A 22,408-nucleotide genomic window follows, 5' to 3' on the forward strand; every position below is an offset into this window, starting at 1 on the left:
ATACATCTACCCATCCATTCGTCCATTTTCTTGTAGACAAGACAATTGCATGTGTGGGGTACACACTGGATAAGATGCCAGCTATTTGCAGGCCCACACAAATGACAAACAACCACTCACGCACACCTACGGTCTATTTGTAGTGATAAATTCACTTACATTGCAGGTCTCTGGAGGTGGCAAAGAGCAAAAGAACCTATACAGAACCCATGAGTACATAGGGAGAACATACAAGCTCCGGACAGAAAGGAGTACAACTTGGAATATTCTTGCTATGAGGCAACAGTGCTATCCACTGCACCACCATGCTACCTTTACATTTATAAGTCAATTATTATTTATTTATTTATTTATTTATTTATTATTAATGGGGAGATTGTTCTTGTACTGTTTTTAATACAGTCTTCTCCTTCAGTATGCTCAGTGGTATGTACACAAAATATATAGCACGTACTGTATGTGCTACTACTATCACATACATGCAATTTACAAGTTGGAATGTTAGGCATTGTTCAGACTAGTCGCCTATATCTGATTTTTAGCCCATCCAGATTGATGTCGCATATCTCGTGTGTAGTCTGAACAGTCCCAATCGGATTTTTGCCAGAAGGATTGTTTTGTGTCGGATATGGACAGAGGCGTCTGCAGTCCGAACAGCTCCAAACACACCAATCGGATATGCGGACCATGACGCCATATTTGCGATGTGAGAGGAAGGCACCAGAAGGAACAGCGTCGCCCATTACGGAGCGGTAAAACTCAGAAGAAAGTGACAATGTTTGGTGTGTGTGTGTTTTCTCCACCTCTACCAGGTGGAGAGAACACAGCCAATACGCTAAGGTAACAAAACTTTGTTGTCGTTGTTGTTGTTGCCGCCGTTGCAATTATATGACCTCACAATTTACGCACACTGAACAACGACACCGCCCAAATATTGTTGCTACTGCAACCTGTCAGATCGGCCGATAATGTGGCCCAGTCTTAACAGAGCCAGATCACATTTGGACACTTTCTAAAAACAGTATGAACAGTATGAAAGTATGTCATCCCTAAAATCGATATGGAAGGAAATCTGATATACCTGCAGTCTGAACAGGGCCTTGGTCAGCACTGAATACCTCTAGCTTATCAGAACATCAGTGGTTCAAAGTCTAGACCCTGCAGTCCACATGTTATAATGTGCTTAGGTTACATACTAAACTTCACAACTCTCCCATAAAAGATAGTTTCAACCAGTTAGCATGCTATAAATAAACTAATTTACAAATTGAGTTGTACATTTTAAAAATACAGTTACTTTGAAGGCAAAGCTCCTGCCAGTTAATTACTGTAAATTTGCAGTGAAACTTTTTTCTAGTGAACACTTGGTGAACACAGTTTTTATTATAGTCAAATCAATGCAGCAATGTATAAGCACAACAAAAGCGGTGCTTATCTGTTAAGAAGTACTGTATTCCCTTTATAGCTGCCACTATATACTGTACTGTCTGTCTGGGCAACATGTTTTAAATTTGTCTTCTTTTATTTTTCTTTATCTCTGAATTTTTCTTTTTCGTTCACCAATCTCATTATAGATCTAATGTTCTGTGTGTTGGTGTCCTGAGGCGAAAATGGTTATGCAGTAATGAACTGCTGACAGTTTGTCCAGTGTCAGAACACTTTGGTCAGCCTCCACTTGATGCAGGTAGCTGATATAAAAATCTGATCTGATATGCCCAACATTACCTGGTGAACATGGTAAGATATATAACTAGACCAAAGTCAAAGAGCACTCACCTTTGCCAAGGTAGCTCAGTTCAAAATCATTATGATGGATCCTCCTTAATCTAATTTGATGCCAGACTCCCGGGGGACACCATTTTTTTGTATGCAAATTGAGTACACCTGCATAAACCGTGATCATTCTGAGTTAAAATAATGAATTTTAAAGTCATAACCTATCCCTACAAAAAAAAAGAACTGAAAAAAAGTAACCCATTTAGAGGTTTTTCGCTTAGCTATAATTGAAGCAAGGCATGAAGATGTGTGTGACCCAACAAAGAAGAAAAAACTGTGAAGCAAAGTAAAATTAAACATTCTCTATTCAAGGAATAACTGAAGGCCTCACAGATCACCACAAAATATTTCAATACCTACATTTTTCTCCATTGACTCCAAACTCCTCTTAAATATTACCATAATTGCTGCTTTCCAAACTTTTTAAACTACAGTATACTACCTCACTGTGGTTGTCTCAATGTTACTGTAAAAGTCTTATGAATATGCACAGAGGTTGATGGATAGCCTGTTTTTGAAAAGACACATGAATACCTGTATGTAAAGGGGGTGTAAATGGCCCTGCAGACAATCAACAGCAGGAATACTATGCTACCAGAAACATGACTCTCCTCATGTTCCCACTTTTCCATATTTTCTTGTAATCATAGTTGTTTTTAAACACTTTGATGCGCAGTACTCAAGTACTAATGACAGATGCCGGCGTGATTATCCCTCCAGCAGAAACATGGCTAGATGTGTGTAAGACCACTGTGTGGATCCTGGCAGCATTTTCTGTTAGATTCCTTAGACGGAGACACTTTAGAAGAGTCCTTACTGGACTTGAACTGAAAGCTTTTAGAACTTCAGCCAACTGCATCAGGGGAAACAGGCTACACTCCAGCCAAGCCATGGAAGAACCATATTGTCTGCATCCTTTAACAGAACATTCATAACAAATGAATCAGCTAAATTGTTCTAATGGGTTTGGTGTCAGAGTTTAGTTGGAGGAGTATAATCTGTCCTTCATGAAGTCAAGCTGAAACAAACCCTGCTGCACCAGAAGACTCTTAATTACATGTTTGGAATCAGTTGAGAGAATTTCCCGTGTGGAGGTAGAATTTATGTGAAAACATTCCTCTTATGGGGTTATTTGCTGTGACATATCTGTGTGAAACCCCACATTATGCAGACACATCAGCTTTACGTAGGACTACCAGACAGGATTATGTTTCCAGGGGCGATTTATCTTCTCGAAAACAACATGCAAACAAACAAAACTGATCACCACATAAAAATCACAATAGGAGTGACTCAGTAGTTTTCCAGTCGTAAACAGTAATCCTATAAATTAAGGAATGATCACTCTAATCTTTGTCACTAACACTTGACAAAGATTAGGGTGATGTTATCAATAGGAAGTGATCTCATTTTCACCTGCAGGGTTGGGAAGGTTGCTTTAAAATACATTCTATTAAAATCACCCTTTAACTAATAAAATGGGTTAGTGTTGGAATCCAACTATCGAAATATCAAAGTAATGTCCATTTAAAAAATCTTGAATACCTCACTATGAAATATGCAAATAATTACAAGACAAGGGAAATAACAATAAAACTTAATAGAATTCTGTAACATTACAGACTGATGAAAGATCAAGGAAGAAAATAGAGAGTAGGGAATTGAAAATGTGTCTTGTGATCAGTTTTTTTGTATTGAACCTGCTCATGGCCCTACAATTAAGTGCACAACACATGGAGTTATAGATACATGACTGCTGTTTTGAAGCACTTTCCAAATGATCTCAAAGGTCACATCAGGATTAAAGACAAATTTAAGTGTACACTTGCTCTTTGCGGTTAATGCGTTCCAGGAACCATACGCGATTGAGGAATCCACAATCGAAATCGCAATCTATTCATCTTATCATTTACAGTAATTTAAACATTTATGAACCCTCCCTATACTGATATTAAACCACCTTCTATTTGTATTACCTTTTCCCACACTGGTGTTGACTGTTTAAAGCACTTTCGTGTCTCATGAAAGTCAGAGCATGACGGAACAGAGTGCATTTTCGCATGCCATCAGCCAATAGAATGTGCGAATGGTATCACATGACTGCCTTCTAAAAATTAGCAATGAGGTGGAGTCACAATCGTTGATGTGCAAATGTGCGAGGGTGCACCGTATACAGAAACACTCCTGATTAATGTGTTTTCCTGTCCATTTATGGTGCCTGGATTCAGCATTAAGTAAAAGATCTGTCTTCAGTCCTCCTGTTTAACATCTCTGTTCCAAATACAGACAACGGCATCGTGGGTTTGTTACCTTAATGCTTTTAGCGTCACTCTGTTTTCAAATTTAACTGAACTTGAATCTGTGTTGCACGGTGGCGCAGAGGGTAGCGCTGTTGCCTCACAACAGTCCGGGTTCGAGTCCCGCTTTGTGCGGAGTTTGCATGTTCTCCCCTTGTCTGCGTGGGTTCTCTCCGGCTTCCTCCCACCTCCAATAGCATGCGCTTCAGGTTGATTGGCCGGTCCCAAAATTGCCTGTAGGAGTGAGTGTGTGTGTGCATGGTTGTCTGTCTTTGTGTGGGGCTCCGCGGTGCACTGGCATTGTGCAAGGAGTGTCCCCCGCCTCATGTCCTATGCTAGCTGAGATAGGCTCCAGCTCCCCGTGACCCACTACGGCGGATGAAGTGGCAGAAAATGAATGAATGATGAATCTGTGTTGTCTCTCAACAGGAGACTTTTGTGGTTGTTCTGAAATTGGTAACATTGCACTAACACTACACTAAATGACAGAAGTTACTGAACGGTTTCCCCAATCAAAACTGGTCTAATTCTTATACATATTTCACATCACTGTATTATAACCAGCAAAAACCCCCAAAATGAAACAATGATTTGTGAAGTGAATCTTATTAAACAAAATAAATGGTATTAGGTATAGATCCTTGGTTTTCAGTGCAGAAGACAGCTTTTTGATGAAAATGAGGTTGAAGCACATTGTCTACTCGACTAATGTGCAGTGCCCATATATGACACCAAGCATTCGGGCTCTGCATGAATGAGGATTGAACCTGGAATATTGTGGCTGTAAAGCAACAGCACGACCCACTGTACCACTGTGCTGCCACCTCCAGTCTCTGTAGTTTTTTTAAATTTCTATTTATTGTATTTGTTTTTAATCATTTTCGTAGAATTATTTACAATGGTGCCATTTTGCTTGATGGCCCCTAGTGGTATTGCAGCCACTGTATGTGCTAACTGGAAATCAGTCAAACGTGTAAATCAAAACCACTTACTGCATATTTGCAATGTGCTGCACATCCAGGAGATAAACCAATACAGAGATCTTTTTTGGATTGCGAGGCACTTCTCTTTGGCCTCAACTGCTACTGTCTTCTATGAAACACTAACAATTATGAGAATGACGCTGACCTTTTCTCTCTCATCAAAAATATAAATAAACCCTATCCCTCAAATTGTCAAACTATCTTTCTAAAATGTTTACAAGCGCATGGTGAAATACAACCCTCTCTTGGGTCTGGCGAGGGGGGTTGTGCATTCCAGTGACCCTGGAGAGCGATACTGTCCTGGTAAGGTCACCTATCGCGTGCCGGTCTCCAGGGTAGGTTCCAGACAAACAAAGACCCCAGGGTGTCGGCACACTGTTGGGTAGCAGCCCCACCAGCCGACCATCCTGCGGAGGGCTAAAAACCCATCCAGGAGAAACCCTTATGTTACGAAACTGACCAGAAAAATAAGCTGGAGTCCTCAACAAGATAACAGACCTCAGCCTGCCCCCAACCAATGAATATGGATCAACCTTCGTCGTAGGACCTGTGTCGCCACATGAAACGTCCAGACCCTTTTTTACCCCGGAGCTGCCACTCTGCTGTCCCGAGAGCTCAGCAGCTATAACACCTCCCTGGCAGGGCTCTGGGAAGTACGATGGCAAGGCAATGGTGAAACAACAGTAGGCAACCACTGCTACCTGTACATCTGGAGTGGCCCCAAGAGACAGACAGGCCTCTATGGCGTAGCACTTGCTTTCCCAAAGGATCTCCGTAAGTGCCTCATCAGCTGGACTCCTCTGAACGACAGACAGTTGTTGGCACGCTTTCTCCACCAACTTGGCAAGATGACAGTCATTGTTGGCTATGCTCCCACCAATGTTGCTGATGAGGATGCAAAGGATGCCCTCTTTAACCAACTCCATCAGGCTGTTGGCCAAGCCCCACCACACAGCATCACCATTATTCTCAGTGACAATGCCACTCTTCCCAGCAGTGATCGGTCCACGGGCTCACCTGTCCGCACAACAGGTTTGCTGACAGGCTTACAAATAACAAAGGTCACCGCCTTCTCCTTCTCTGCCACCACAAAATCCTCTGCATCGCTGACACCTGGTTTTCCTGGAAACTGATCTATCACTGGACTTGGTAGAGTCCAAATGGCAGAACCAGGAAAGCGTTGGACCACATCCTCATCTCCCAATGCTGGAAGTCGTTTGTCACAAACTGCCCTGTGTACAGAGGAGCAGAACTTGGCAGCACTGACCACCGCCTGTTGGTGGCCCAGCTTAAGTTAAAGCTCCGACCCAACCAACACATCAAGTCTCAATCTTACCTGGACTCCTCCCTAATCAGTGATCCAAACATCACCACTGAGTTCAGTTGCTCCATTCGCCGCACTTTTGATGCCCTGGCCACTGACGAAGTGATGGACGGGTAGACCCTCAAGGATAGTGATATCCAGTCAGCTCATAATTTGGATGTTCCCGATCCTTCCCAAAAAAGCCGTGGATATCCGAAAGGACACGCCACATCATTGACCGTCGGCGAACACCACAGTCCTTAGTGCTGCCTGCAGTACATATCCGATCACACCCGAGGAAGTAAACCGCTCTAAAAAAACTTTACAGGAAAGCCCCTAGCATCTGTGCAGTAATGGCTGAGATGCTAAAATCTGGCAGTGACAGTATTATTGAGTGGCTTGCCCACACCTTCGACCATGTGTAGGAGACAGGGAGGCTTCCCAGTGACTGGACCAGAGGAGTCATCCTACCATTCTGGAAACGTAAGGGTGACAGACTAGTCTGCAGCGACCACAGAGGCATTACACTTTCCTCCATCCCTGGTAAACTTTTTACCAGGATCTTACTCACCCTTGCTCTGCCAGCCATCAGACATCATCGCCGTCTCCAGCAGGCTGGCTTCATGCCTAACCGCTCCACTACAGACCACATCTCCGCTGCTCGCCTGCACATAGAGAAGACTCATGAATTCTGCAAAGATGGCCATCTATACATCGGGTTCATTGATTTGAAGGCTGCCTTTGACATCGTCTGCCATGACTCACTCTGGAGTATCCTACAGACTCTTGGAGCACCACCTAAGATCCTTGCCCTGCTCAAGCTACTCTACAGCAACGCAGAGAGCTGTGTCCATATAAACTGCAGAGAGTCTGACTGGTTTCCCATCTCTAGTGGCGTTGGCCAGGGCTGCATGGCCACTCCTGACCTTTTTAACTGCATCATTGACCATCTGATGTCCAGGGTCTGAGAGCAAGTCCCCGGGATGTTCCTCAGCTACTACCACCTGACTGACTTGGAGTATACTGACGACACCATCCTGCTCAGCACATCCTACAGCCAACTGAGAGGCACCCTGGGCATTCACAGAGAAGAGGCAGAGAAGTTCGGCCTTCAAGTGAGCTGAACTAAAAACAAATTCATGCATGTCAGTGATGGACCGGATCCACCTCCCCTGCAGTTCGGTGATGACACTGTGGATTCTGTCAAGAGCTTTGTGTATCTGGGGACAATAGTGATGGACAATGGGGACCTTAAACCAGAGATTCTCCACAGAAGAGCTCTGGCAGCATCAGCACTGTAGGCTCTCTGGAAACCACTCTGGCGACATCAGGCCATCTCACGCAAGACGAAGATCCTAATTTACAACTGTGCCGTACTCTCCATCTTCCTCTACGGCTTGGAAACTTGGCCCTTAAAGAAGACTCTGGCTGCACCTCATCTGAAGTGGTTCAAGCAAAAGACTGACAGTGGCACTGAGTCAGTTAATTAGTCTCAGCACTTTCTAAAAGCTCTTCCCCCTTTTCCCTCGTTGCTTCACCCCCCCCTTCCCCCATTCCACTCCAACTCTCCCTCTCTGCTGCTCTGCTCTAATAAAGTTGGCAAGAAAGTTAGTCTCATGAGGTTTCCCAGAGTCCTGTCTGACAGAGATGTTAGTTTGGTTCATATTCTTCTCAGAATTGAACCAGAGAAAGGAAGAATTACGTATTTGTTTTTTTTTGTTTTTTTACAGCCAAACAACCATAATGGATAATAAATTCCAAATCCTGATAAAACATTGTATTATCCCCAGAAATTTCAACTTTAAAGTGGTATATTTGAAAATCTTTTCAGCTTGTGAGACCTTGTTTATGGATTTCATCATCTGTGAACATAAGTATTAAAAGCAAGCCTGTTGGATTATGGTATTATATAGTGATGTCATTGGGAGGAGGTTGCTGGGTTATGCAAACAGACATCCTTTTCACTCTGCTTGCTTCAGTTAATGATAATTTAACACTATCTAGCACAGGTGGATAAAATGTAATGTACATTATGAACTTTTGTAACTGATATTCAATTACTATTCACACTAAAAATATATCTGTCATCAAAGTCCTTCAAATATTTCCATAGTTCAGACCCCACTTAGTCTTTTTGTTTGAAATGTTATCTGACATGCCTAGGCTTCAGTCACATGATCTCCTCATAAGGCTTGGCAGATTTGATCCAGGTCTTAGTCTTCAAATTACTCCAGAATATGTGTCAGTGTCTTACAAAAATATCTTTTTATCCTCATGTTGCAAAGATGTACAAGAAAATTTTAGGATTTAAGTGAATAAAAAAAAATTGGTTGGAAATACATGTTTTGAGCACAACTCTATCCCGTAATGATGATTAATATCATACAAATAGAGTGCAGCAGAAAAGTTATAAAACAGAGAAAAAGACAATAGCTGTGTTAGCACTTTATTGTGTGAGACTTCAAGAGGGTCCGAACAATATTTTTGAGATTAAAATGAATGCATGTGTGACCGGTAGAAAAATGTCTCTCCTGAGCCACCAGAGTTGAGTAGCAGTCAGCTCCTCCTACCAATCAGCCAGGAATTGGTATAAGGTGTTACCATGCTTCCTTTCTGGCTAGGAGTTGACTGCTACACATGCTGTTGTAAGTTGTCTTCTGTTTTTATCTTTATGTGCTTTGTATGTGTTTTTAGATTTCCTTTTCACATGTTAGGTTTTGTTCAGTGGCCTTCCTCATGCTCACACAGGTGGAGTTCTGGGGAAGATTGTTCCAGAGTAGGTGAAAGGCCAATTTCTTTTGTGCACAAATTAGTTTATCTGGCAGAGGTATTTATTTAACCTATCCTCTTTCATTGTAGACAGACCGCCACTGCTGTTTTGTTTTCATAGTTTTATTCCATTGTTTTTTATTGTTTGTTTGATTTTATCGGGTAGGCTATTGTGCCCTTTTGTACTCCTTGTATTTATTCTAGGCTTGTATTTTCCCCCAAGACAACATATTAAGACTGTGGTGGTAGTCCCGCTAACTTTTAACCTGTTTTTAATTCTTTCCCTTGCATGAGTACTGCGGGACCGGTGACGGTGGAACTGTTCAGACGGTGGAGCCATCGTTGGTCGGGGTCCCTCACTTCAGCTCCACACTCCCCTTAGTTTGTGTGTGTAGTGGTTTTGCACAACCTTCATGTTTTATACTTTTATCCTTTGTCTTTTTGTTGTGTTTGCTGTGTGAGTGTGTGTCGGGCACGGAGCTTGGTGAGTGCGCCAGCCTCGATTGGTTCCCTGATTACAGCCACCCCGGCCGTCCTGCAGTGCTCATGCAGGTAATTGAGACGTGATAGGTCTGTCTGTTGGTGTTCGGGTTCTTTTTACTCTTTTAATAAAGTTTTTTAGTCTTGGGGGTAGATCTTTGTCTCTGCCCATTATTGGACCTTCGCTTGTGCAAATTTTCAATATCTGTGGCCTGTTCATGAACTTAAACAAGTCTTACAATTTGGTTATTTAGTGTTCGTGAACTCTATTCTGAGTTCCCAGTTTTTCTCAGCGGCTACACATGTAGAGGGTTTTACTCTGAAGTAAAGAAGAAAAACAACTGCAGATTCATTACCTGTAGTTTGTGGTTTCACTTTGCATTGTGAATTGATCTGAAAACAAGATGTGGTGTTGTGGGTGGGCAGTGCAGGTCCACCCTGGCCCTGTGCAGCTGGAAATGAAATTTATTTCCTCATTTTTTGAACTTCACCGCTTAAATTGGCACTTAAATACACATTGTTTTCCTCAGGACTATAATATGTAAAGTCTTGACCAATCACAGCAGCTCATTTCACTTCAGCACAGGCAAATCATCATATGGAGATCATTCAGCAGTATAGGTAATCTAGAGTAGGAATATCAAGCTCATTTTCCACATCAGTGCAAGTTATCCTCAAAGGACCAGATGTAATGTAAAATAAATGGAACTTCTCCTTAATGTTAAATAACTCTGAATTTATTACTTGTGCAAATGTAATGTTTGTAACTTGAATAAGAAAAATATTTGATTATTGCTCTGTTATGGCATAAATCCTTTTAACTTGACAGTTTATGGAACCCACATAACGTTATCAATCAAGATTCAAACTATACAAGTGAGTAAAGGAAAATAACATTAAACACCAGTTAGACATTAACTCTGTCAGAGCGGTAGTGGCTAGGTGGTAGAGCAGGTCTTCCAATGATTCAAGGATCGGCGGTTTGATTCCCCCTCCCCTAGTCACCCGTCATTGTGTCCTTGGGCAAGATACTTTACCCTCCTTGCCTCCAGTGAGGTACTCGCTGGTGTGTGAATGTGTGCTAATGTTCCAGTGGCAGTTCCAGTTGGCTGTCATGCTTCCGTCAGTCTGCCCCAGGGTAGCTGTGACCACAAATGCAATTTACAATCGCCAAGTATGAATGACGTGTGAATGAATGAGATCCACTGTAAAGCGACTTTGAGCTACAGTATATAAATCTAATCCATTATTCAAAAAGTTTTTCTTAAAGTTAAACTTAATTACTGCAATGTGGGAAATGTAGTTTTTGTTCAAAGCAAAAATGTGAGTTTGACACATGTGATCTAGAGTAAGGTCAAGCTGCAGTCTCAGTCACTCCTTGTGATATCTGTCTCCAAACAAGTAATGCTGGTTTTAGTGCCTCATCATTTCTAAGGTGGATCCTGCAGGTGTGTTAAGTTGATATTAATGTGCAGAGGGATTTTAAGAACATGATGGCAAACATATTTTTGAATGGTTACAAATGCCTGAATGGACATAAAACACTTTAAGCTGTTTTATTTTCTGCTAAATGCTAATGTCAGTATACCACCATGCAAACAATCCCACTCCATTTATCCATTGTAAGATAGCAACATACTGGCACAAAATAAAAGCTGTATAGGTAAATTTGAATTTTGCTCAGACACCTTTAATCTGTTTTTGCATCAAACATACTTCTGAATTTTGCTAAAAGAGCTGGATCACTTAGGTCAGACCAGATAGTTAAAATGCCAGCACAATCATATCGGTTCTCAAGTTGGAGTCCCTTTTTGCGTCAGCAGCAAACAAAATTTGATGGAATTCTTTCATCACTCTTCCAGTATGAAGTGCAGCTGAGCTGAACTGTCCTCTCTGTGCTTATAAGGAAATCTTGATGAAATGCTATGCATCCTACAGTTAAGACAGAGGAGGATGTGGTGACCTGTTGGTATGCAGAGGTTGGCCAACTACCAGGGCCTCACCAGATTAGGTGATGTCAGGACACAATGTTAATGTTGTCCTTCCTACGGCGGCCAGAATGTACAACCAGCACTGTTCCCAGTCAACCAGAAATAGACAATCACGTACACAATCTGGATGACCAGTGTAGTTTGTAGGTGTAGGTCGTAAATTGTACAGTGGTGACTATAAATTATCAATATCTGTATGTATGTTTGACTGAGGAATGCATGTTTGAACCCCCTTCTCTCTGCTTCCGCAATCGTCCAAACGTCCCTACTGTGGGACAAGTAAAAATTATTTTAGCCTTCTTATTCTTACAGGCTCATCATTCTCAAGTCAAAAATGCAGATGCCTTCTTCCATAGCCTCATTCATTTCTGTGTCTAGACAACAAAGTTGGCCAAAGGATGACTGGAATCTCCCTAAAGTATCCTTTCATAAGAACACAGCTTTAAGGTCAGTACAATGGGTCTGATGCTCTTCAACAAGCTGCGATCAAGATGCTACGGTTACTGGAATTTTTTTTTTTTGTCAGTCTCACACTCTTCTGAAGTTCCTCATTATAGCATGGCATATGATAGCATAGCATATGATAGCATAACATATATGAGTGATTTGTTCCCAACATTGGTTGGTCAGTTTTTACTGACCAACCAATGTTTTAAAGGTCAGAAGAGTCTCATTGTTTTCATACCTGCTTGAAATGCAACTTGCTTTTACTTTTAAATCATGCCTGTTATAATCATTTGGCATATTTTATCTCCCTCTTAAGTTCCTGTGTTGATCTTCAAAAGCATTTGCAAGGCTTCAACCCTAACTGTGATGAGAGATGAAGGCCGGACTCCCAGTAGCAGAAAAAAGGCCATTTTTGGGCATATGACAGTGATTGGACACCAAATAAGCTAGCTGCTGGGAAAGACTTTTGCTGCTTGACCTGCCAGTGTCAAAATCCATCAGTGTGATGGCTATCAGGGAAGGACTGTTTTGAAAACCTATATCAAGGAAATAGTTCAGATCCTGATGATTAAATAAGGAATTATGAAACGGGGAAGTTTTCTCTACTGGGCAAATCTTAAGAATTTTATTTTCTGTCTTGTGTAATATTTTAGGCAAGGACTGACCAAATTCTGTGGTGTAAGGAAACTGCACTAGCACTAGTGCTAATATTTGCAAGTGATCAATATCAAAATAAACTTGATTTTGCCAAGGCTTCCATTGTTCACATAGTGTATAAATGTCTCATCTGCCTTAGGAAAGCTCGTGCATCCTGTACAGGCCTTACAAGAGTAGACTGTGGCATGTCCTGTCTGTTGATTTTTGCTAAAAGTGGCTCCGTTGGGGATAACTCTTCCAGTAGGGCGATGTTTAAAGAATACGGAAAAGGGAGGGTATTTACAGCAACTGTTAATATTTGACATGGATCAGTTATTCCAAAGGCAGTCACAATCTGACATGAAGTTTTCACATTTTGAATAACATCCTAGAGTTTTGTAGGAGCTGATACTAAATAACAGAACTTAAAGGGGCAAGACCTTTTTAAGTCAGGAGGTTAAACTGTCTCCTGAGTACTGGCCTGCAGACACTGTGACCGTATTACCATCCCCTTATCCTTTGTGAGGTTAAAGGGAGGTGCTGTTGTGATGACAGTTATGCCTGCCTCTTTTAACACTCTACGGCCCGTAATGCGCAACTGGATACAAATGCTACCACAAAAGGATGAAACACATCACACACTTGAACAAAAGTATATTTGGTTTCACACTAGAAAAGCATTTTAAAGAGACATGCAGTATTTCCTGACGAGATTCTCCTCTAAGAAAAAACTGACACACCCAGAAAGTGATTGTTTAAAGCAATGTAAAGCATATGATAAAAGTTTGTTTGTCACTGTGTTGTTATGGTAACTGACTAAACACAATGCAAACAGCTCACTGTATAGAACTGAACATTGACTAACAACTGCAGGATAAATGAACCCTTTGCTTGTTCGTTCCACGTCATTGGTCTTGTAAGCTCTGATCACTCAAACCTCACAGAAATTCCATAGGTAAACAATAATGTCACATTTGAGAGCCTTCTATTTTCTGAGGATATGTAGTTCAGGCAATATTTCAACATGAACAAAGCACTGAAGATTCATCAAATGAATTGTTCCAAAAAACAAAAACAAAACAAGTGAGCTGTGCATTGTGTAATTAGGCAGACAATGTCGAGTACTTTATTAATTGTGTTAGACTCTAGGCTTCTCAGTCAGTGATGAAAAAAACCCCCCATAGAAACATGAACATTACAAATAATGTATTGGTGAGCTGGATGGATCTTATAATGCCCACATTAAATAAAATAAAATATACAACAAAGTTTTACGGTGGAATGTCGACATACAGTAGCTGATCACAGTTGTACCTTTTTATGAATAAAGCTGCAAAAAGCCTCCAAACATGATCACAACCACTCAGCATGCTTGCTCATTCTGTCCTTGTTCACAAGTTAACTTTAGGGACTAGTGGGAGGGTGTCCCCTGCTCTGACTGGTCACCTCTGTTGGGTTTCTCTTTCTGTGAGAGAACTTCCAAATGTCTGCTGATGTGATTAAGCATTTTACAAATAAAAGTTGATTAATTATTTGACCTTTGATTAATGATTGTTACCTTTGGGTGATATCCGAGAGGAGCATCTGTACTCTTGGTGTTAAATGTTAGTTTTCACCTCTTAATGCACAACTGGTATTTATGAACCTCAAGTTAAAGATCCTGTCCTTCCAGCCATTTGTTATCAGAACTGACAAAACCTGGCTGGAAGGATAATTCATGTACTCATAAATTTATTATCAGTACATAGGTAACCAATAAATGATAAGCAAACAATTAGTGATCAGCAGAGCCTAAAGACACGCAGGGTAAAAAATTGACAAACATGAGCACCTGAGTAAGTACTTACGATGGTTAGGATGACAAGAGGGAACTTGACAAACTGCAACAAAAGATGAATGAACACTGCATATAATGGCTGGAGGGGTTAACGAGGGATAGGTAGAGACAATGAGGACAATAACAGAGGCGTGGGACCATGACAGGAACAGGGAGTCAGAAACTAGAAGGATATGACTCATGAGTCCTCATGTGAGACCGTTGTACGTTGTACCGTCTTAATAAAAATCATCAAGCATCATCAAGCAGCAGTAGTAGCAAGCAAGGTGTTTTGGTGCACTCTGTTACATAAAGAAATTTAAGCTTTACACAAATCAATCAGTTTGGAGTCTTGGGTGGGCAACCTGTGGATATGCACGTCATAGATTTGGCAGATACTCATGACACACAAACTATTTCTAAAACCCTCACTCTCCACTGTTATATGTATATTTATCATGACACTTGTTGATTTCTGCAGTCCATTTTACAATTTTCCTATTCACAGTATTATTATGGCACCTGAGCAAACCAAGCAATGTGCATCCTTGAATCCACCTGACCTTTGGCCCACAGCTGTATAACACGCAGCAGAAAGTAATCAATTATCTTATTGTTTGGTTTTTTTCTAGTTGACAGCAGAACCCCCTAAAACCCTTGTATAAACACTGACGTCAGGTTCCCATCCGAGGGTCTTTTATTTTCAGGAAATATATAGGCAGGTAAAAGGTTTGGAGGACAATACTTCCTCATGAAAGGAATGTGAAAGGCTTTTCCAAGAGCCAGGACCTTTGCAAGGAACAACAAACAGAGCTGTTTATTCTTTAAAGGGTGGGGATAAACCTGCTCACGAATCTCTGTCGACCTCCAACATCAGCAAAACCGCCTAACAGTTGTTACATTGTGCTTTGACTTATTGACCTGGGAACTTAGATATTTCTCTCAGGATAGTAGCTTTGTTTGAACTACCTATAGGATGGTTCTTTCATGTTGGGTTAAACAGAGTGAGTACAAACTACTAGTGCAAAAGTGCATAAGCTTCTTATAACATATAATAAAGATCAATACTGAAGGTATCTCTTATGTGCCTTTAAATTGCCTTCATTTTTTTTCCATGCCAGGATCTGCTGTATGTCTCGGTCATGACATCAGTTTGTTGATCCAACACTTCAGTGATGACTGAAGTGTATGTGTATGTGTGTGTGTATATATGTAAATATATACATATACATATGTGTATAAATGTATGTGTATACATATATATATATATATGACACCCACACACACACACTATACACACACATGGACAAAATTGTTCGTACCCCTCTGTTAACAGAAAAATCTACAGTAGTTTTTGAAAACACTTGAAACTTACAAAAGTAACAATAAAAAAATATTGAAAATTAAACAATCAAAATCAGTCATCACTTTCTAATTATCATTCAACATAAAAAAAACAACTACTGAAACATGCTTGGACAAAAATGATGGTAATTACCTGTTTAAAACATTGAAGAAAAAAATTAACTGGAAGGACATAAATAACTCAAGTGTTTCCTGTAATTGGCATCACAGGTGTGTTGAATCTCATAAGTAGTCAGTCTGCCTATTTAAAGGATGACAAATAGTTACTGTGCTGTTTGGTGACACGGTGTGTACTGCACTGAACATGGACAGCAGAAAGCAAAGGAGAGAGTTGTCTCTGGAGCTTAGAAAGAAAATTATAGACCAGCATTTTAAAGGTAAAGGCTATAAGACTATAAGGCTATAAGTCTCTATGCAGCTTGATGTCCCTGTGACAACAGTGACACATATTATTCAAAAGATTAAGATCCACGGGACTGTAGCCAACCTTCCTGGACGTGGCCGCAGGAGGAAAATTGACGTTAAATCAAAGAGATGGATAGTTTTAAAGATACCCAAAGAGGCCAGAACAACCTCCAAAGAAATTAAAGATGAACTCCAAGGCCAAGGTACATCAGTGTCAGATCGCACTATTCATCGTAGAAGGACACCACTTTTGAAAGCAAATCATAAAAAAGCGAGACTGGAGTTTGCGAAAATGCATGTTGACAAGCCACAAAGCTTCTTGGAGAATGTTCTTTGGACAGACGAGACAATACTGGAGCTTTTTGGTAACGCACGTCAACTCTGTTAACAGGTGGAAAGATCAAGCGTATGAAGAAAAGAACAATGTCGCTACTGTGAAACATGGAGGAGGTTCGGTTATGTTCTGGGGCTGCTATGTTGCATCTGGCACAGGGTTTCCTGAATCTGTCCAAGTTACAAAGAAATCTAAAGACTATCAAGGCATTCTGGAGAGAAATGTGCTGGAGAGACATGTGTCTCAGTCGCAGATCATGGGTCTTCATGGGTCTTTCAACAGGATAACGACCCCAAACACACAGCCAAAAACACCCAAGATTGACTTAGAGAAAAGTATTGGACTATCTGGAAGTGGCCTTTTATAAGCCCAGATCTAAATCCTATTGAACTTCTGTGGAAAGAGCTGAAAAATACCATCTGGAAAAGACAGACACACACACACACACACACACACACACACACACATTATATATATATATATATATATATATATATATATATATGTATATATGTATGTATATATGTATGTATATATGTATATATGTATGTATATATATGTGTATGTATATATGTGTATGTATATATATGTATATGTATGTGTGTATATATGTATATATGTATGTATATGTATATATGTATGTATATATATATATATACACACACACATATATGTATATATGTATATGTATATGTATGTATGTATATGTATATGAAAAAGAAAAGTCCCTCTCACCCTTGTGGGGTGGTATCTGTGTGTCATCCTCAAGCTCGGGTCCTCTACCAGAGGCCTGGGAGTCTGAGGGTTCTGCGCAGTATCTTAGCTGTTCCTAGGACTGCGCTCTTGTGGACTGAGGCTTCAGATGTTGTTCCAGGAATCTGCTGGAGCCACTCTTCCAGTTTGGGGGTCACTGCCCCAAGTGCTCCTACTACCACGGGGACCACATTAACCTTGACCTTCCACATCTGTTCCAGCTGTTCTTTCAACCCTTGGTACTTGTCAATCTTTTCGTGTTCCTTCTTCCTGATGTTGGCATCAGCTGGAATAACCACATCTATCACCACTGCTCTCTTCTGCTCTTTGTCCATCACCACTATGTCTGGTTTGTTAGCCAGTAGCTGTTTGTCGGTCTGGAAGCTGAAGTCCCACAGGATCTTAGCCTTGTCGTTCTCAACCACCTTCGGTGGTATGTCCCATTGGGATTTGGGTACTTCTAGTCCATACTGGGTACAGATGTTCCTGTACACTATCACAGCTACTTGGTTGTGCCTTTCCATGTATGCTGAGCTGGCGAGCATCTTACACCCTGCTACCACGTGCTGGACTGACTCGGGCATCTTTACATAGCCTGCACCTTGGGTCAGATCTACTGTGGTAGATATTGGCCTCTATTGCTCTTGCACTTAGGGCCTGTTCTTGTGCTGCCATGATCAGTGCCTCTGTGCTGTCTGTCAGTCCAGCTTTATTCAGCCATTGGTAGGTCTTCTTGATATCAGCCACTTCCTCTATCTGACGGTGGTACGTGCCGTGTAGGGGCATGTTGTCTCCTCCTCTTCCTCTTCCTCCTCAGGTTTCTGCTGCCTAAGGCATTCACTGAGCAGTTCATCTGTTGGGGCCATCTTCCTGATGTACTTTTGGATTTTTGATGTCTCATCCTGGACAGTGGCCCTGATGCTCACTAGTCCTCGGCCTCCCTCTTTCCGCTTAGTGTACAGCCTCAGGGTGCTGGACTTGGGGTGAAACCCTCCATGCATGGTGAGGAGCTTTCTCGTCTTGATGTCTGTGGCTTCTATCTCCTCCTTTGGCCAGCTTATGATCCCAGCGGGGTATCTGATGACAGGCAGTGCATACATGTTGATGGCTCGGACCTTGTTCTTACCATTCAGCTGGCTTCTCAGGACTTGCCTTACTCTCTGGAGGTATTTGGCTGTGGATGACTTCCTTGCGGCCTCCTCATGGTTGCCATTAGCCTGTAGGATTCCAAGGTATTTGTAGCTGTCCTTGATGTCTTCTATCCTGCCCCCTGGTAGGTCAACCCCTTCAGTTCTGATCATCTTGCGTCTTCTTGATACCATCCGGCCACATTTGTCTAATCTGAATGACATCCCTATGTCATCGCTGTAGATCCTGGTGGTGTGGGACAGTGAGTCAATTTCTCGCTCATTCCTGGCATACAGCTTGATGTCATCCATGTAGAGGAGATGGCTGATTGTTGTCCCACTTCGGAATCAGTATCGGTAGCCACTCTTTGTGATGATGTGACTGAGGGGGTTCAGGCCTATGCAGAACAGCAGTGGTGATAGTGGTATATACCTTGGTATATACCGCACTTGATGTTAAGTTGGGCAGTTGGCTTGGAGTTAGTCTCCAGGGTTGTCTTCCACTTCCCCATTGAGTTCTTTATGAAGGCTCTTAGTGTCCTGTTGATCTTATTCAGTTCCAGACATTCCAGTATCCACGTGTGTGGCATTGAGTCGTAGGCTTTCTGGTAGTCAATCCAGGCGGTGCACAAGTTGGTTTGCCTATTCTTACAGTCTCTGTGTACTGCTCTGTCCACCAGTAGCTGGTGCTTGGCTCCCCTGGTGTTACTACCAACTCCTTTCTGTGCCCCGCTCATATATTGATCCATGTGCCTACTCATCTTAGCTGCCATGATGCCTGACAGGAGCTTCCATGTTGTACTGAGACAGCTTATTGGCCGGTAGTTGGATGGGGTAGATTCCTTCTGTGGATCTTTCATGATCAGGACTATCCTGCCTTCAGTCAACCATTCTGGGTGCGTCCCATCCCTGAGCAGCTGGTTCATCTGTGCTGCTAGACGCTCATGGAGTGCTGTCAGCTTCTTTAGCCAGTATGTATGGATCATATCTGGGCCCGGTGCTGACTAACTCTTCGTCTTTGACACTCTTTCTTGGATGACTGCCATTGAGATGGCTACTGGTTCTTGTTCTGGGAGGCAGCTGTGGTCAGTCCTCAGGTCCACTAGCCACTGGGCATCGGTGTTGTGTGATGCTTCTCTTTCCCATATGCCCTTCCAGTATTTCTCCACCTCAGCTCTTGGTGGGTCTGGCCAGATGCTATTTCCCTGCCTCTGAGAGTACACCTTTGCTGGTTGAGTGCAGAAGGTCTTCTTTATTCTCCTGGCCTCGATCTCCTTGGTGTATCTCTTCAGTCGGGTAGCCAGAGCCGTTAGTCTCTGTTTGGCAGTTTCGAGTGCTTCAGGTATGGAGAGCTTGCTGTATTTCCTGGGTACCCCTTTATTCACCATGTTCCCCTTCTGTAGCTCGGCTAGCTGGCTGACTTCTCTCCGTGTCACCTTTATCTTGGCCTCTAACCGTCTCTTCCATGGAGGGTATTGTTTGTTATGCCCTGTGTTCATCTTATATCCCAGCATCTTGAGGATTACTGTTGCTGTACTGTGGATCAGCTTGTTGGTCTCAGTTATGTTCCCTGTGGGGATGGTTCTTATTGCAGCATTCACATCTTCTAGCAGATCTTCTGAAGGTACTTGACAACTTAGCTTCGGTATTTGTCGGAGGCTCCAGGTTTCCATTTGGGTCACGATCTTCCTTCTCAGGTCAGCAGCTCTTGTATTGAGGCTGTGTATGTCTGTTGGGGCTTGGTACCCAATCTCGGATTGTGGGGGGGGTGATATCCCCCCGCTGACCTGGCGTCCTGGCTCCCCCTTTGCCGTAGGATTGTTGTAGTATTTCATCGATCTCTAGTTGTGCTACTACACGAGTATATATATGTGTGTGTGTGTGTGTGTGTGTGTGTGTGTGTGTGTGTGTGTGTGTGTGTGTGTGTGTGTTTGTTTCTCTTAAAGTGCCCTGAACACACTGTCAGGACAGTGGGTCATTCTGACCTTTGGAGATGTTTAATACAACCTCTCCCTTCCCGTTATGGAATTCCCTTCATCAAAAACTTATCCCAAACAATCATTCTCATTAATCTCCCAAATGAACAGTGTTTTGAACTAAGTGGATGATCTGCTGTCAGTTTTTTTGAAACTGTAAAATGCTTTAGAAAATCTTGCTTCTTTTTTTTACTTACAGTAGTGGTCATTACAGTTTTTTTTTATCAGACCAGGATGGTCTTGTACTTGTAAAAACATGAATTCCAAAACACAAAGTGAAAGAAGGAAATTTAATTAGGAAATGATTAGATTTGATCTCTCAAGGACTCAAATTGGTGTTGAATGGGCCATATTACATTTTCAGTTATTTGCTTTCATTATTTTTTTATTTTTTTGAAAACGCTGGGTCTGCGTTGTCGTGTGGACGCTGTATCCACAACTTTTTCTATCCATGGGGCGTGTCCCTGTGAGGAAAACCACTGTGACGTCATGCATGTGACCCGTATCTACCAGGCCTTTGAACCGGTTCATGGAACGAAAACGAAAACCGGAAACTTTTGGTATTTTGGCAGGAACGAAACCGAAAGCTTTATATTTTGTAATGTTCTGGGACAGAATTGGAACAGAAAATAATTGTACACCGGTTAATACCAGTTTTTTTTTCGTTCTTGAAAAAAATATTTGACCTCATGTTTCACTTCCTGCACCTACGGCACCTACATATTTATATTTGCAAGGTACGTTATTAAGCAGTTCAGGAACTTTTTTTTTTTTTCTAACTGGTTCAGGAACTTGAACAAGACCCCAAGATATTTAAACTCCTCCACTTGGGGCAAGGACTCTCCACCGACCTGAATAGGGCACACCACCCTTTTCCGATCGAGAACCATGGCCTCGGATTTAGATGTGCTGATCCTCATCCCACTTGCGCCACACTCGGCTGCAAACCATCCCAGTGCATACTGAAGGTCCAGGTTTGATGAGGCCAACAGGACAACATCGTCTGCAAAAAGCAGAGATGAAATCCTTTGGTCCCAAAACCGGAGTCCCTCCGGACCCTGGCTGCGCCTAGAAATTCTGTCCATAAAGATTATGAACAGAACTGGTGATAGAGGGCTGCCCTGCCGGAGTCCAACATGCACCTGGAACAGGTCTGACTTACTGCCGGCAATGCTAACCAAGCTCTGGCTTTGGTCATACAGGGACCGGACAGCCCTCAGCAAAGGGCCCCGGACCCCATACTCCCGAAGCACTTCCCACAAGATACCACGAGGAACATGATCGAATGCCTTCTCCAGGTCCACAAAACACATGTGGACTGGTTGGGCAAACTCCCATGAACCCACGAGCACTCGATGGACAGTGAAGAGCTGGTCCAGTGTTCCACGACCGGGATGAAAACCACATTGTTCCTCCTGAATCCGCGGTTCGACTATTGGTCTAATCCTCCTCTCCAGTACCCTGGACTAGACTTTACCCGGGAGGCTGAGGAGTGTGATCCCCCTATAGTTGGAACACACCCTCCGGTCCCCCTTTTTGAAAAGAGGGACCACCGCCCCGGTCTGCCAATCCAGAGGTACTGTCCCTGACTGCCATGCGATGTTACAGAAACATGTCAACCATGACAGTCCCTGCACATTCAGAGACTTGAGGTACTCAAGTGGAGGAGGCATCTTGGGGTCTTGTTCACGAGTGAAGGAAGGATGGAACGTGAGACTGACAGACGGATCAGTGCAGCTTCTGCAGTGATGCAGTCACTGTATAGGTCCGTTGTGGTGAAGAAGGAACTGAGTCGTAAAACGAAGCTCTCGATTTACCAGTCAATCTACGTTCCTACTTTCACCTATGGTCATGAGCTTTGGGTCATGGGTGAGGAGCTCAGTCACCAGGGAGGAGCTCGGAGTAGAGCCGCTGTTCTTCCGCCTTGAGCGGAGCCAGCTGAGGTGGCTT

General features: G+C 42.4%; 1 long non-coding RNA gene across 3 annotated transcripts; it reads left to right on the plus strand.

Annotated features, from left to right (window-relative positions):
- Positions 1–8,976: 8,976 nt before the first annotated feature.
- Positions 8,977–14,196, plus strand: LOC137601543 (uncharacterized). Of its 3 annotated transcripts, none has more exons than XR_011037063.1 (3): positions 8,977–9,004; positions 11,978–12,046; positions 12,363–14,196. It is a non-coding gene; the product is annotated as an uncharacterized lncRNA (long non-coding RNA). The 3 variants fall into 3 exon arrangements; XR_011037064.1 differs by having other exon boundaries at positions 8,980–9,004; positions 11,912–12,046; XR_011037065.1 differs by lacking the exon at positions 8,977–9,004 and adding an exon at positions 9,032–9,680.
- The last annotated feature ends 8,212 nt before the right edge of the window (positions 14,197–22,408 follow it).

Source organism: Antennarius striatus, chromosome 2 (genome assembly GCF_040054535.1).
Source record: "Antennarius striatus isolate MH-2024 chromosome 2, ASM4005453v1, whole genome shotgun sequence".
NCBI classification, from domain to species: Eukaryota; Metazoa; Chordata; class Actinopteri; order Lophiiformes; family Antennariidae; genus Antennarius; species Antennarius striatus.